Here is a 14,187-nt window from a genome sequence, read left to right on the forward strand (position 1 = left end):
GGCACCCTGAACTTATAGCATTATATGCATCAGCTCCGAATCATGTCTTTGGTCAATAGTTGGGTTTGCCCGGCTCCCATGTTTTGGTACCTTACGTTCCGTTATATCGGCTAAGGTAGCACTGGGAGAACTACTGCGATTGTGCCCCGGTTCTGCTGGGCTAAGCACCTCAGTAGAGAAAGCTAAAACTGACTGTCATGATAAGGCGAGAGACTGGTCGCTGTTCGAGAGGTTTTCGAGTCCTTAAAGACTTATGCCGCTTAGAGCGAGGAGTCGGCCCTGTCCGGCTTAAGGCGTGTATCGCGCCCCAGATTCGTCCTTCCGAATACTAGGGGCTTCGCCAAAATTTAAAATTATAGAATTCTATGGCTAAGTGAGAGTGATAAAGCATTATTAGTCCGATTGCCTTGTTCATTGTACCGAGCACCTCCCTCGAAGGACCCAAAAATGGGAACAAGAGTGCTCAGGTTTATCCCGAACACCCCAGCACTCGTGGCATGGGGGCAGAAGCCGACGACTAGCCATCTCTCAGATTTGATAAACAGCCGAACAGAAGGTAATATTTTAAATTCAAACAAGCGTTGCATAGCGCATACGAACAAGTTTTCATAACTACAGGATTACACGAGCAAGTTTACTTTAATATTATATCTTTCGTACACTCGTCCGCTACGAGATGAGCACCCTTCAAGACACCCTCATAGTACATCTCGGGGTGGCGATGCTCCTTGCCCTCCGGCCGCCATTCCTTGATCAGCTTCACGGCGTCTAGCTTGGCCCATTGCACCTTCACACGGGCGAAAGCCCGGCGTGCACCTTCGATGCAGACGGACCGCTTGGCGACTTCCAGCCGTGGGCAGGCATCCACAAGCCACCTCACCAGGCCGAAGTAGCTGTTCGGAAGGGCGTCGCCAGGCCACAGCCAGACTATAAAGCCCTTCATGGCCTGTTTGGCCGCCTTGTGCAGCTCGACCAGTTGCTTCAGCTGGTCGCTCAGAGGAATCGGGTGTTCGGTCCCAGTATACTGAGACCAGAACAGCTTCTCCGTTGAGCTTCCCTACTCGGCCTGGTAAAACTGTGCAGCATCCGACACGCTGCGGGGCAAATCTACGAATGCTCCTGGAGAGCTCCGGATTCGGGTAAGTAACGGGTAATTTACTTTCACATGCTTGCTTTGCATATAGAATGCCTTACCTGCCGCTATTTTCTTCATCGCCTCAATCTCCTGGAGGGCTTTTTGGGCTTCAGCCATGGCATTTTTCGCGCTTTCGAGGGCCGTGGCAAGCTCGGACTCTCGCATCTTCGAGTCATGCTCCAACGCCTCATGCTTCAACATGAGAGCTTGGAGCTCTTGCTGCACCTCGCCCACCCATGCCTCATGCCTTTTCCACTCGGTGTGCTCCTTGGCCGCTTTGTTTTCGGCCTCGGATAGCGCTTGCTTTAGGGTCGCCACCTCGGTCGTGGCCCCTGGCAAATTTACGATGATCCTGTCATTTCGCAATCACATTTTTTTATACATATCCATAGACTAGGTACTACTTACCTTTGTTCTCCTCAAGCTGCCTCTTGGCAAGGTCGAGCTCTTCCTTGGACCCTATAAGGTCCCGCTTCAGTGCGGTGACCTCCATAGTCAGTGCGGCAGAGGCCAGTAGCGAAGCCTGCATACGCATATAGACATACTTATATTAGACTCCTGCAATATTGTTTGATCCTTTGTTCGGCTTTTCTTTGTGAACACCGAACAGAGCATTAGGGGCTACTGTCTATGCGGTAATATTTTTCCCATATTTCGAAAACTTACCTCAAAGCTTGTTAGAAGGCTGGCACAGGCTTCAGTCAGTCCGCTCTTGGCGGACTGAACCTTCTGGACCACCGCACACATAATAGTGCGGTGCTCCTTGTCGATGGAAGCGCTGCGTAGCGCTCCCAGCAGATTGTCCGGTACCTCTGGATGGACAGAGGTCACCGGAACAGGCGTCCTGCCCCTCTTGGAAGGAGGCCGCCTGCTCGAGTCCGGAACCACTGGAGGTTCCGACGCGGTGTTTGGCTGAGGGCCGAACTCGTAGCCCTCGGGGGCCTTGTTCCCTCTGCTCCCGGAGTCCGGAAGGTCGCCTTGAGGCGCCTCCGGGACTGTCTCCCCTCGACCCGATGCCGCTTGAGACAACACCTCGGCGTTGTCCGTAGGGCAAGGGGAGGTGGCGGTCGGAAGTGGATCGCTATCCATATCCGACGAGGATACGTCGATGCAGGCTCGGGACGGTCTGCATAATATCGATTTGGCATTAGGAGAAGCAGTGCGACAAAGGAATGCTATGAGTTACTCTAGTATCCGAATACTTACGACTTCACCAGGGACTTGGCCCTGGGCAGCCACTCATCTTCGCCTTCGGCGGCGGTGGTGGAACTGTCCGGAAGGAGAGTCCTTCCCTTCTTGGACCCTTCGCCCCCCAATTGGGGCGGCCTTCCTTTTCTTGTCTCCCCCGACTGGAGGGGGAGCGTCTTCATCTTCCTCATCGTCTTCGTGGGAGGAGTGCACTGAGGAGTCCTCGGACGATGAGTCCGATATCACCTGGCGTCGGGAACTCCTTCGGGTTCCCTTGGCCTTCTTGGTCTTCTCCGGCACCTTGTAAGGAGCCGGAGTCAGCATCTCCGTCAAGAGAGCATCTGATGGGCCTTCGGGCAAAGGAGCCGAACAGTCGATCTGTCCAGCCGTCTCCTGCCAGTCCTGTCAAAGGTACGAGAGCTTAGATCCCGCATAGAGTCAAACTATGAAAAACAAGTATCCTATAAGAGGTAAAACAGCTTACCCCGCTGGCTTGGCACTTCACGCAGAATCCGCGATCCTCGGTAGTGGGAGGGGAACCTCGGCGCCCTTGAATAGCACCTTCCAGGCATCCTCGTGTGTTGTGTCGAAGAGCCTGTTCAGAGTTTGGTGCTGGGCCGGGTCGAATTCCCACAAGTTTAAAGCCCGTTGTTGACATGGGAGGATCCGGCGGATGAGCATGACCTGGACTACATTGACGAGTTTGAGCTTCTTGCTCACCATGTTTTGGATACATGTTTGGAGTCCGGTCAGCTCTCCTGAACTACCCCAGGACATGCCCTTCTCTTGCCAGGAGGTGAGCCGCGTGGGGATGCAAGATCGGAACTCGGGGGCCGCTGCCCATGTAGGGTCACGTGGCTCGGTGATGTAGAACCACCCCGATTGCCACCCCTTTATGGTCTCCATGAAGGAGCCCTCGAGCCATGTGACGTTGGGCATCTTGCCCACCATGGCGCCTCCGCACTCCGCCTGGCGGCCGCTCACTACCTTCGGCTTGACATTGAAGGTCTTCAGCCATAAGCCGAAGTGGGGCTTGATGCGGAGGAAAGCCTCGCACACGACGATAAACGCCGAGATGTTGAGGATGAAGTTCGGGGCCAGATTGTGGAAATCCAGGCCGTAGTAGAACATGAGCCCCCGGACGAATGGGTGGAGAGGGAATCCCAGTCCGGGGAGGAAATGGGTAAGGAACACTACCCTCTCGTGGGGCCTGGGGGTGGGGATGAGTTTCCCCTCATCTGGGAGCCGGTGCGCGATGTCGTCGGGCAGGTATCCGGCTCTCCTCAACTTCTTGATGTGTCCCTCCATGACGGAGGAGACCATTGTAACGCCCTCGATGCGGCTATATCTCCTACGTGTCGAAGCACGACTTAGAGGCATAACCGCATTCAAAGCAATGTCGCAAGTAAGGTAATCTTCACAACAACCCATGTAAATAGATAATAGGGGAAAAGTTACATAGTTGGCTTACACTCGCCACGTGACACAAATACATGAATAACATTACAATCATCCAATACACTCATGGTCCGACTACGGTACCAAAATAAAAGATTAACCCCAACAAGGGACACGGTCCCGATCGCCCCAACTAGGCACCACTACTGATCATCAGGGAAAGACACATAGTAACGGCTTGAGTCTTCGTCGAACTCCCACTTGAGCTCAAGCGCATCATCTGGAACGGAATCATCGGTCCCTGCATCTGGTTTGGAAGTAATCTATGAGTCACGGGGACTCAGCAATCTCGCACCCTCGCGATCAAGACTATTTAAGCTTATAGGTAAGGCAAGGTAATATGTGGAGCTGCAGCAAGCAACTAGCATATATGGTGGCTAACCTGTTCGCAAAAGAGAGTGAGAAGAGAAGGCAAAGCACGAACAAAGAACTATGATCAAGAAGTGATCCTATAGCAACCTACGGCAAACATTACTCCAACACCCTGTTCACTTCCCGGACTCCGCCGAGAAGAGACCATCACGGTTACACACGCAGTTGATTCGTTTTAATTAAGTTAAAGTTCATGTTATCTACAACCGGACATTCGAAAGTTCAAATCCCTGCAGGGGAGTCCCAACTTAGCCCATCACAAGCTCTCACGGTCAACGAAGGATATACCTTTTCTCGAGACATTCCGATAAGACTCGGCATCCCGGTTCTATAAGACAACTTCGACAATGGTAAAACAAATCCAGCAACACCGCCCGAATGTGCCGACAAATCCCGATAGGAGCTGCACATATCTCATTCTCAGGGCACACTCAGATGAACACTACATACAACTAAAACCAACCCTCAAGTTTCCCCGAGGTGGCGCTGCAAGTGGCTCTGTTTGGACCAACACTCAGAGGAGCACTGGCCCGGGGGGGTTTAAATAAAGATGACCCTCGGGCTCCGGAAACCCAAGGGGAAAAGAGGCTAGGTGGAAAATGGTAAAACCAAGGTTGGACATTGCTGGAGTATTTTTATTCAAGGCGAACTGTCAAGGGGCTCCCATTATCACCCAACCGCGCAAGGAACGCAAAATCCGGGAACATAACACCGCCCGAATGTCCCGACAAATCCCTATAGGAGCTGCACATATCTCGTTCTCAGGGCACACTCAGATGAGACTAGGTACGAGTAAAACCAACCCTCAAGTTTCCCCGAGGTGGCCCCGCAGGCAGCTCAGTCGGACCAACACTCAAATAAGCACTGGCCCAGGGGGTTTAAATAAAGATGAACCTTGGGCTCCGAAAACCCAAGGGAAAAAGAGGCTAGGTGGAAAATGGTAAAACCAAGGTTGGGCATTGCTGGAGGAGTTTTATTCAAGGCGAACTGTCAAGGGGTTCCCATTATAACCCAACCGCGTAAGGAACGCAAAATCCGGGAACATAACACTGATATGACGGAAACTAGGGCGGCAAGAGTGGAACAAAACACTAGGCAAAAGGCCGAGCCTTCCACCCTTTACCAAGTATATAGGTGCATTAAGATAACAAGATAATATAGTGATATCCCAACAAGAAACAATGTTCCAACAAGGAACGATCTCCACTCTTCACCTGCAACTAGCAACGCTATAAGAGGGGCTGAGCAAAGCGGTAACATAGCCAATCAACGGTTCGCTAGGACATGGTGGGTTAGAGGTTTGACATGGCAATTTTTGGAGGAATGATAAGCAAGTGGTAGGCATCGAAGCATAGGCATAGCAAAAGAGCGAGCATCTAGCAAGCAAAGATAGAAGTGATTTCGAGGGTATGATCATCTTGCCTGCAAAGTTGTCAGAGTTGACTTGATCCTCGTAAGCACACTCAACGGGCTCCTCGTTAGCGAACTCGTCTCCCGGCTCTACCCAAACAAGACAAACAAGCAAAAGGAACACAATCAACCACGTGCAAAGCTCAAACAACATGATGCGAACATGGTATGGTATGTTGGATGCGATATGTGATGCATATGCAAGATTTGACAAGGAATGATAGAACCTGGCCTCAACTTGGAAATCCAAGACTGTCACTGGAAAGGTGAGGTGATTTTGGTTGAAATCGATAAAAAGATCACCGGAATCGGATGCCCGGTTTGGAAATGGCAAGCAAAACAAATAAGGCACCGGTCTGCGATAAACAGCAAGTAGCCATCTAAATGCATCAAGCTAAACATGCTACAGCACTCAAACAAGACAACAAAATACATGGCAGGGATCCATTTATGAAGCTTAACAAAAGATGAACACTGAACTATGGCCAATTCTTCCATTAACAGCTTCAAAGAAGCATGGCAAAAGTGCAAATGATAAACGGGTTTCAGACTTACTGAAATTAACATAAGTCTGGAATTTAACATCAGGTAGTACACTTTGGAGCATGAAAACTATATGCTACAGGAACTTAACATGGCAAAGCAAGGCATGACATGAAGCTACTCAAAGCACTTAACAAAAGTCCCTTAGTGACCTTGAGCCAAAAGGGATCAGAAAATACAATTGCAAGCATGTGAACATGGCAAAAACATAAACAGATTACAGAATTAGTGAAAAACTGGAGCATGCAAAACATTTAGCGAGTAGGCATGTTTACGAGCTCGATGCACTCACTACAGAGCAAGGCATGACAAACTAAGCATACACCCATCAAGAATACATAACATAGAAACTAGACATGGCAAGAGCAACAACATAGCATGCACGGATCACTAGCAACATCCTCGGCAAAATCGCTAACGAGTCAACAATCTACCAGGATTCACGAAATAGCAAAAGTAGATCTTGATTGACTCAAGATAGGGTGCTCCATAATTGCAAACAAAGACATGTATGGATATAGAACCACAACATTAATAAATCATCCTTACTGATCATCCTCAAAAGGGGAACGAATCACTAGGAAACGACATGAACATATGGCATATTCACAAAAATCAGGACAAGGACTTAGTGAAATTCTAAGTCCCTGAAATCAGCATTAACGAATGCACTACTTTGCAAGCTTGTGCTAGTCACCACACACATCACAAAAATACATGGTAAGCACCTCTGTAAAGATGGCATAGCATATAACAAAACTCATGTAGAACTCAGGAGCATATCATGCACACATTAATCATGGCAAAAATGACAATAGCTATTTGATGCAGCAGATCTGACAATTATCTCAAATAGCTCTCTTCCAATAGCATTTCGGGCATCAAGATGAGCTCAAATGAAAATGATGCAATGAGAAGAAATGATGTAGTCTCTGAGACGAACATTTTTATATGCTACACGCCCAAAACGGAGTTAAGGATGCGGAGTTACGGCATGATGAAGTATGCAAAAAAATATGCAAAATTGGGACAAAAACAAGGTCAACCCTAGGGTTTACTGTAGCTCCGATCCGGATCTAGATCGGGCGAGGCACGGACGCCGAGGTTCGCCGGGGCTTCCGCCAGAGAAGTCGCGGACCTCGCCGGAGAGGGAAACGCGAGGTCGCTGTGTAGCCGGACTTGGCGCGGACAACGAGGGGGCGACGAGGCGGTGACCTGCGGCGGCGTCGGGCGAAAGCAGCACGGCGGGGAGCTCGCCGGGGCAGAGCTTGGCTCCGGCCGGCGAGGGCGCTGCGGCGGCCGGCGTCGAAGTACGGCGGCGGCTCGGGCTCCCCAGGCGGAGCGGGGTGAGAGGAGGCGGCGGCCCGGGCGCGCGGTGGAGAGGGACCGGTGCGGGCCGAGCGGGCCGGCGTGGCGGCGGGCAGCGGCGCTCCACGTGGCGCCCTCCTACTGGCGCGGGGTGGCAGCGCGGTTCGTCCGGCCAGCTTCGGACACGTCCGGCACGGCGCGAGGGGAATTTAGGGTTAGGGGGGAGAGGAGACCCGTGATTTTTGGGGGGATGCGTTTATATAGACATAGGAGGAGCTAGGAGAGTCCAAATGAGGTGCGGTTTTCGGCCACGTGATCGTGATCGAACGACCGAGATGATGGAGAGATCTTAGGTGGGTTTTTGGGCCAAATTGGAAGGGTGTTGGGCTGCAACACACACGAGGCCTTCTCGGTTCCTCGGTTAACCATTGGAGTATCAAACGAAGTCCAAATGACATGAAACTTGACAGGCGGTCTACCGGTAGTAAACCACGGCCGCATGACAAGTCTCGGTCCAATCCGGAAATGTTTAACCCCCACACACGAAAAGAGGTAGAAAGGACCATCGGAGGAGATAGGAGCGCCGGAATGCAAAACGGACAACAGGAAAATGCTCGGATGCATGAGACGAACCCATGTGCAAATGCAATGCACATGATGACATGATATGAGATGCATGACAAAGGCAACAACACCCGGAGACAAAAACCCGATCCCGTGGAAACTTAGCGCCAGAAACAGCAAGAGTTGGGATACATATAAGGTAAATTACATCCGGGGTTTTACAACCATCCACCTGCCTCCTGCTCCAGACATGGTTGGAGAAGGTTGAGGTGGGAAATGCGGACTTGGGCGCTGGAGCTCGAGTGTGCGAAAATGGATGAGCAAAGGAGGAAGAAGGCGTGGATGAAAAGGTGAATCCTTGTCCCTTTATATGGGCGGACAAAACTATGCGTCCCCACTAGCCTGGTAAAACTCGCTTATCCTCCAAGCGCCGTAATTGATGGAGTGGTTGGGTTACCCACGCCCGTATTGATGAGAATCCCGTAATAAGGGGGACACGATCCCTGCTTTGACAAGACGTGTCAGGAAACTGCCTCGCGTTATGTGCGGAGTTAGTTGAAGGAAACGGTTCGAATAATCACCAGGCCATGACATAACGTCATGTTGCCAAAACGTGTCAGCAGATTAGGTTTGTGGAAATATTATTCTCTCTACGGTGGTATGTGGAACTTATTTTGTAGGGTCAGACACTATCCTGTTATTCAAATTCTTCCGGGGTGTATTCGGAGGAGGAACCCGCCTTGCAATGCCGAAGACAATACTGTGCGCCGGACTCATCGTCATTGAAGCCTGGTTCAGGGGCTACTGAGGGAGTCCTGGATTAGGGGGTCTCCGGACAGCCAGACTATATCCTTTGGTTGGACTGTTGGACTATGAAGTTACAAGATTTAAGACTTCGTCTCGTGTCTGGATGGGACTCTACTTGGCATGGAAGGAAAGCTAGGCAGTATGGATATGGATATCTCCTCCTTTGTAACCGACCTTGTGTAACCCTAACCCTCTCCGGTGTCTATATAAACCGGAGGGTTTTGGTCCGTAGGACAACATACAATCATACCATAGGCTAGCTTTTAGGGTTTAGCCTCTCCGATCTCGTGGTAGATCAACTCTTGTAATACTCATATCATCAAGAATAAATCAAGCAGGACATAGGGTTTTACCTCCATCAAGAGGGCCCGAACCTGGGTAAAACATCGTGTCCCATGCCTCCTGTTACCATCTGCCTTAGATGCACAGTTCGGGACCCCCTACCCGAGATCCGCCAGTTTTGACACTGACAGTGGGTACTTGGGAAGCATCTTAAATAGGTTCATGGATGCAACAAACCATTCATATGAGAGATTCGTAACAAAGTTTTTGCAGAAACTAAACCGATGTCATATACAGAGGAATTAAACTTAAACCAGTCAGCTACTTATTGGCAGATTTTCTTGCTAGCCCTTTCCTTGATGTACCCATGACCTAACCAACCAACCTCTTTTTATTATTGATCGCCACCACTGAAATAACAACCAACATTTTAGCATGTCCTTTATTTACGAAGCAAAACCACAATAGCTTAATCACCAAAGAGCAGGAGCGTAACATACTTTCAGAAAAGTGCAGTCCCGGTCGTACTCACAAATAAACGTTTTGATTTTCAAATCGCAACGATTTTCCTCCTACCGCAAGCCTCTGCCTACATCTTAAACTGAACCAACAAGTTAGAATGTCATTTACAAAGTACTGGTTAGAAGACTGATTTCCCAAGGGAAAAAGTCCAATATACTTTTAGAATGTGCAATTTATATTATCTTTTCTAGTACCAATTCTGAACATAACAGTTTAGCTCCCGTTATTTATGATTACAATATTTAAAGTGAGAATTGCTCGCATGTCATGATTTATTTTTGCAGTCGTATTCCTAGTAGTGTTTTCTTGCGCATTTAGGAATTTCATAGTTAAAGCTAAAGAGGAATTGTCCTAACATAATTAAAATTTTAGAAGCTTACAGTAGTAATGTAAATACAAATGGTTGAGACATAATCCTATAGCAAAACACATGTCAGAGAGACAATAGATTACATGCGAAGGCACCGAGTTAAAATTATGTCTCAACCATATGAATCTCAACACCAAATAACAATTAGAATCTAAACTAATACATCACTTCCCCTATTTGATTTTTTCCTGACATTCAAACTAACTATTTATTTTTATTTCGAAAGAACATGTGAATATGTCAATACGATCTGCCAAACCCGTATACTGACTCATAGCTCCATGTATAACTTTCAAATCTAAAACTAACTAACTCTTATTTATTTTCAAAGCAAACAAAAACATGCCTTAAAATGCCCAAGTAGCACCAAAAGAATAAAACAAGGGAGATAACACTCAAGCATCAGGGTAGGGAGTAATTATCAAATAGAAACAAAAGGAAAAATGATAATAGCAAGAAGCTCCCTCCCTTAATTTTTTTTGTTCCCTTTCACTTATATACATCAGACCAACACACAAGCACTTTAACTATAGAAAAACATACTCCCTCCACTCGGAATTAACTAACGAGGGGAGGTACTCATTTTTGAGTTAGCTGAGATGACCATTTGAGTCAGTTAATTCCAAAAGTATGGAGTAATTCCCATTTAAGCACCATGGCAACACGTAAAATGACGGGAATATGCATTTTAGCTAGATAGAATGAAAGTAAACATTGAGGAGGAGAACAGAGATGCAAGAACACAAGAGATCATATAACCTGCTAAATAAATGGAGATGAAGTGGTTAGAGCACCGACATGCTATGTAACAGAGCACATACAGGTAAAAGAAGGGTCATTCCATAGACAAATAAAAGAATGGTCCATTTTACATGAGTTGGAGAGGATAAGAAGGGAAGAGCAGCCAAGATGGAAGACCATACCAAGGATGAGCGGTAGGCAAAATCGAACACAAAAATGGAATGCATAAACCAAATAGAAATCAATTTCCATCTCAAAACAAATAGATGCACTCCTTCAAAATATGCATCATAATAGGTCCTACAAAAATCACAAAAAATAGAGTATGGAACTTGATTGCCTTCTATATCATTTGGAGAACAAAAGAAGCTAGAAAAATTGTGATGAACAACTAATCCCTATTAAAATTAACTATCATTCCCCTGTGATATATGGATATATCAAGAGAGAGAGAGAGAGGACTGGGGTTTATCATCCTAGGAAACACTGGTAGTCAACTTACTATCAACATGTAAGGTTGCCTCATTTCTGAAAACAGAAATCCACCCTAAATTTTCACATGAATAAACTGCAGATTTTCTCTTCTTTTAAGATATTACATGACTTAATATCTTCTTGTAGGAAAGGGAAAAAGTAAAGAAAGAAGGAAGGAAATAGTAGATGTAATTTCTCCCAAGACTATACTCACCTTCATATGATCTGAAACAAGAAAATTTTGTAAGAGGCGTGAAGGGGGAGAAGGATTGAGGAAAGCTCACCTTAACATCATCCGAGCTCCTCCCGTGTGCACCATCTTCAGCCATCAGGACCTCACCTTACCTACAGATCCATGACAATGTTGCTCCTTCGCTATTGCTGGCCTCTCCTCCACCCCGTGAGGCGTCTGCCGCCTGGGTCTCCAGCCTTGCTGCTCCACCCCACACAGCTGGCCTTTTGGCCCTCCCCTACTCTCTCCCATTCGACGTCGTGCCTTCCCTCCTCTTCCTCTTTCTATCCCCCTCTCATCTTGTCTCTCTCCTACATATCAAATTGAGCGCCGCCGTTGTTGCCCTTCGCTTGCAGGTCGGCGTCGTGGTGGGGATCCAAGAAGGAGGAGCGGGGCGGAAGGGAGGAATGGGTACGACGACTGTGAGAGGGGGAGGAGGGAGGAGCGGGTGGTTGTGGATCGGGAGCTAGGGTTGGTGCAGTTGTGTCCAATGGGCTCCTCGCCCATAGCACACGCGATGCACGGCGCATGAGGAAAGGTTCACCTGGCCGAAGACGACCCGCTGTTGACCTAGCCAATGCAATTTTGAGATGAGCCCACTCGTCATTGGGCAGTAAAATGACTAGGATGTGATAAATGATTTAACTGTAAGTGAAGATCCAACGATGCAGCTGAATTACAGGGCATATCGGATGGCCAATGAAGCCCCAATTGGGGGAGATCCATGGAGTCAAGTTGGCTAGCAGCCTTATAAGTTTAAATGGGTATGCGGGTACGTAGGTATGGGTATTGCCTTCTTGTACCCACACCCAGCTTACCCGATGGGTATAGAATTTTCCCATTTTATAAATCCATGCGTATTTATTTTTCCCTTACCCTAATAACGTTTTTACTCGTCGATTTAACGAGTTGCGGATACCATTGCCATGTTTAGATAAAACCCCCTAAAAAATGCTTCAGGATACAAAATATATTAAGAAACAATAAACAAGGTCAAAATATAACTTTGTGGGATCAGTTTTAACCTCCACCTCCCTTGTGATGATTGTGCACGTGACAACACTATTCTAGCTCATTTGTTTTTGCATGGTACAAATAAGTATCTAAATGCATCAAGCAAATGTTCATCCTATTCTGTGACATGGGACTAGTTTCACCTTATCTTTCGTGACCACTACACACTTTGTTCCTTCCTTTTTGTTGACATATCCAAACACAATCTTTGTCAACTGTTTTCTTTCCATTATAGTTGGCCAAATGGGCCAAGCCAATCAGGCCGGCCCACGAGCACACCAGCACAACCCACCATAGGCCAGGCACGACACAAGCTAAACGAGTCGTGCCCGGCACGCGGGACGCCTAGGGTCGTGCCTGGGCATGCAGGATGGCACAACCCATTTATTACTACTATTTCAGAAATATATATATATATATGACCTAAATTGCAACCCAATAGGCTGAAAACATGTGACCCAGCGTGCTAAATGTGCCATGGGCCGACCCATTTAATAACCAAGTCGTGCGTGGGCTGAGGAGCAACGCACGTGGGCTGGCCCGACACGGTCCGACTATTAAACATGCCATAGCAGGTCGTGTCGTGTCAAGCATGATTAGCAAGGGCCAACCCGAGCCGACCCGTTTAGCCAGCTCTCCTTTCCATTGACATCTCCTTAATACACCCTCCATGAATCATTTCCTTCCAATTGACAATTTTACATCCATATGGTTTCAACCCATAGAGCTGAAGAAATACCATAGAACAACTATAACATTTCCCTAGCATTTGGCACCCACAACGAAGATGCAATGGTAGTGTATTCGTTCGACACTATTATCCATCGGCACATAATTATTTATATGGTCTTTCACATTTAGAGGTCAGGCGGTGCACCTGATGTGAAGCATCCTACAAACATCACCATAACAAGAGTGTTCTTAGCAAGTGACATGTGCGGCATCCACTTCACATACATAAAGGTGAATCATCTCCTTTACACATGCTCCCATGACCAGTTCGAGGATGGTATACTACTTGACGCTTCTCCTGTGTGCATGCATAGGTATTTTCGGAGCTTCATGCATGGATGACGAGGAGGAGTGCATGCGCAAGTGTACGACTACACCATCCATGAGGGAAGCTTGCAAGCGGAGACGGAAGAAGGAACAAGAAGATGGAGCTGCTAAAGCTATAGTGGCCGGACATCCGACGCTAATACAGCTGCGAAGGAGCTGCAACAACAGACGACTGATAGCCTGCAAGTGCACATGATTTAGTTGTAGTCTTTTAGAAGTAAGAGTATCAGTCCCACAGGGAGATAAGGAATCAGGATTTTGCCCTTTGTAGAGAATTATATAACTTTGTGACTGTGGATAATTGTACACTTGAAGCAGAGTGAGGGCGGATTTAAATAAGGATTGAGCAAAATGTGACATGTAACTATATAACATAAAAGTAAATTAAAGACGAGGATGGTAAATAACAGTGAAATAACAAAATTAAAAAGGTGTTCTCACGGAGTCTGGAATCCCCATTAGTATGTTTCTAGTACTACTATGCATAATCATAGAATGGAGCGGATACTTGATCCAATGTTGATGATTATGTTGGGCGGGGCTGACTACTGAACACGTTCTACTAGTGGTAGACTTTGAGCCACACATGCCACCATCATAGTCTCCCCCCTAAGGGTTACAACTCATGATAATTAAGGGTTTCGCCATGGACGCGACCTCACTGAGGGTTCTCCGTAATCCCCGGTCACTTCTAAAGGTTAGGAGGAG

Source organism: Triticum urartu, chromosome 6A (genome assembly GCF_056163025.1).
Source record: "Triticum urartu cultivar PI428250 chromosome 6A, HENAU_Tu73, whole genome shotgun sequence".
Taxonomy (NCBI): Eukaryota; Viridiplantae; Streptophyta; class Magnoliopsida; order Poales; family Poaceae; genus Triticum; species Triticum urartu.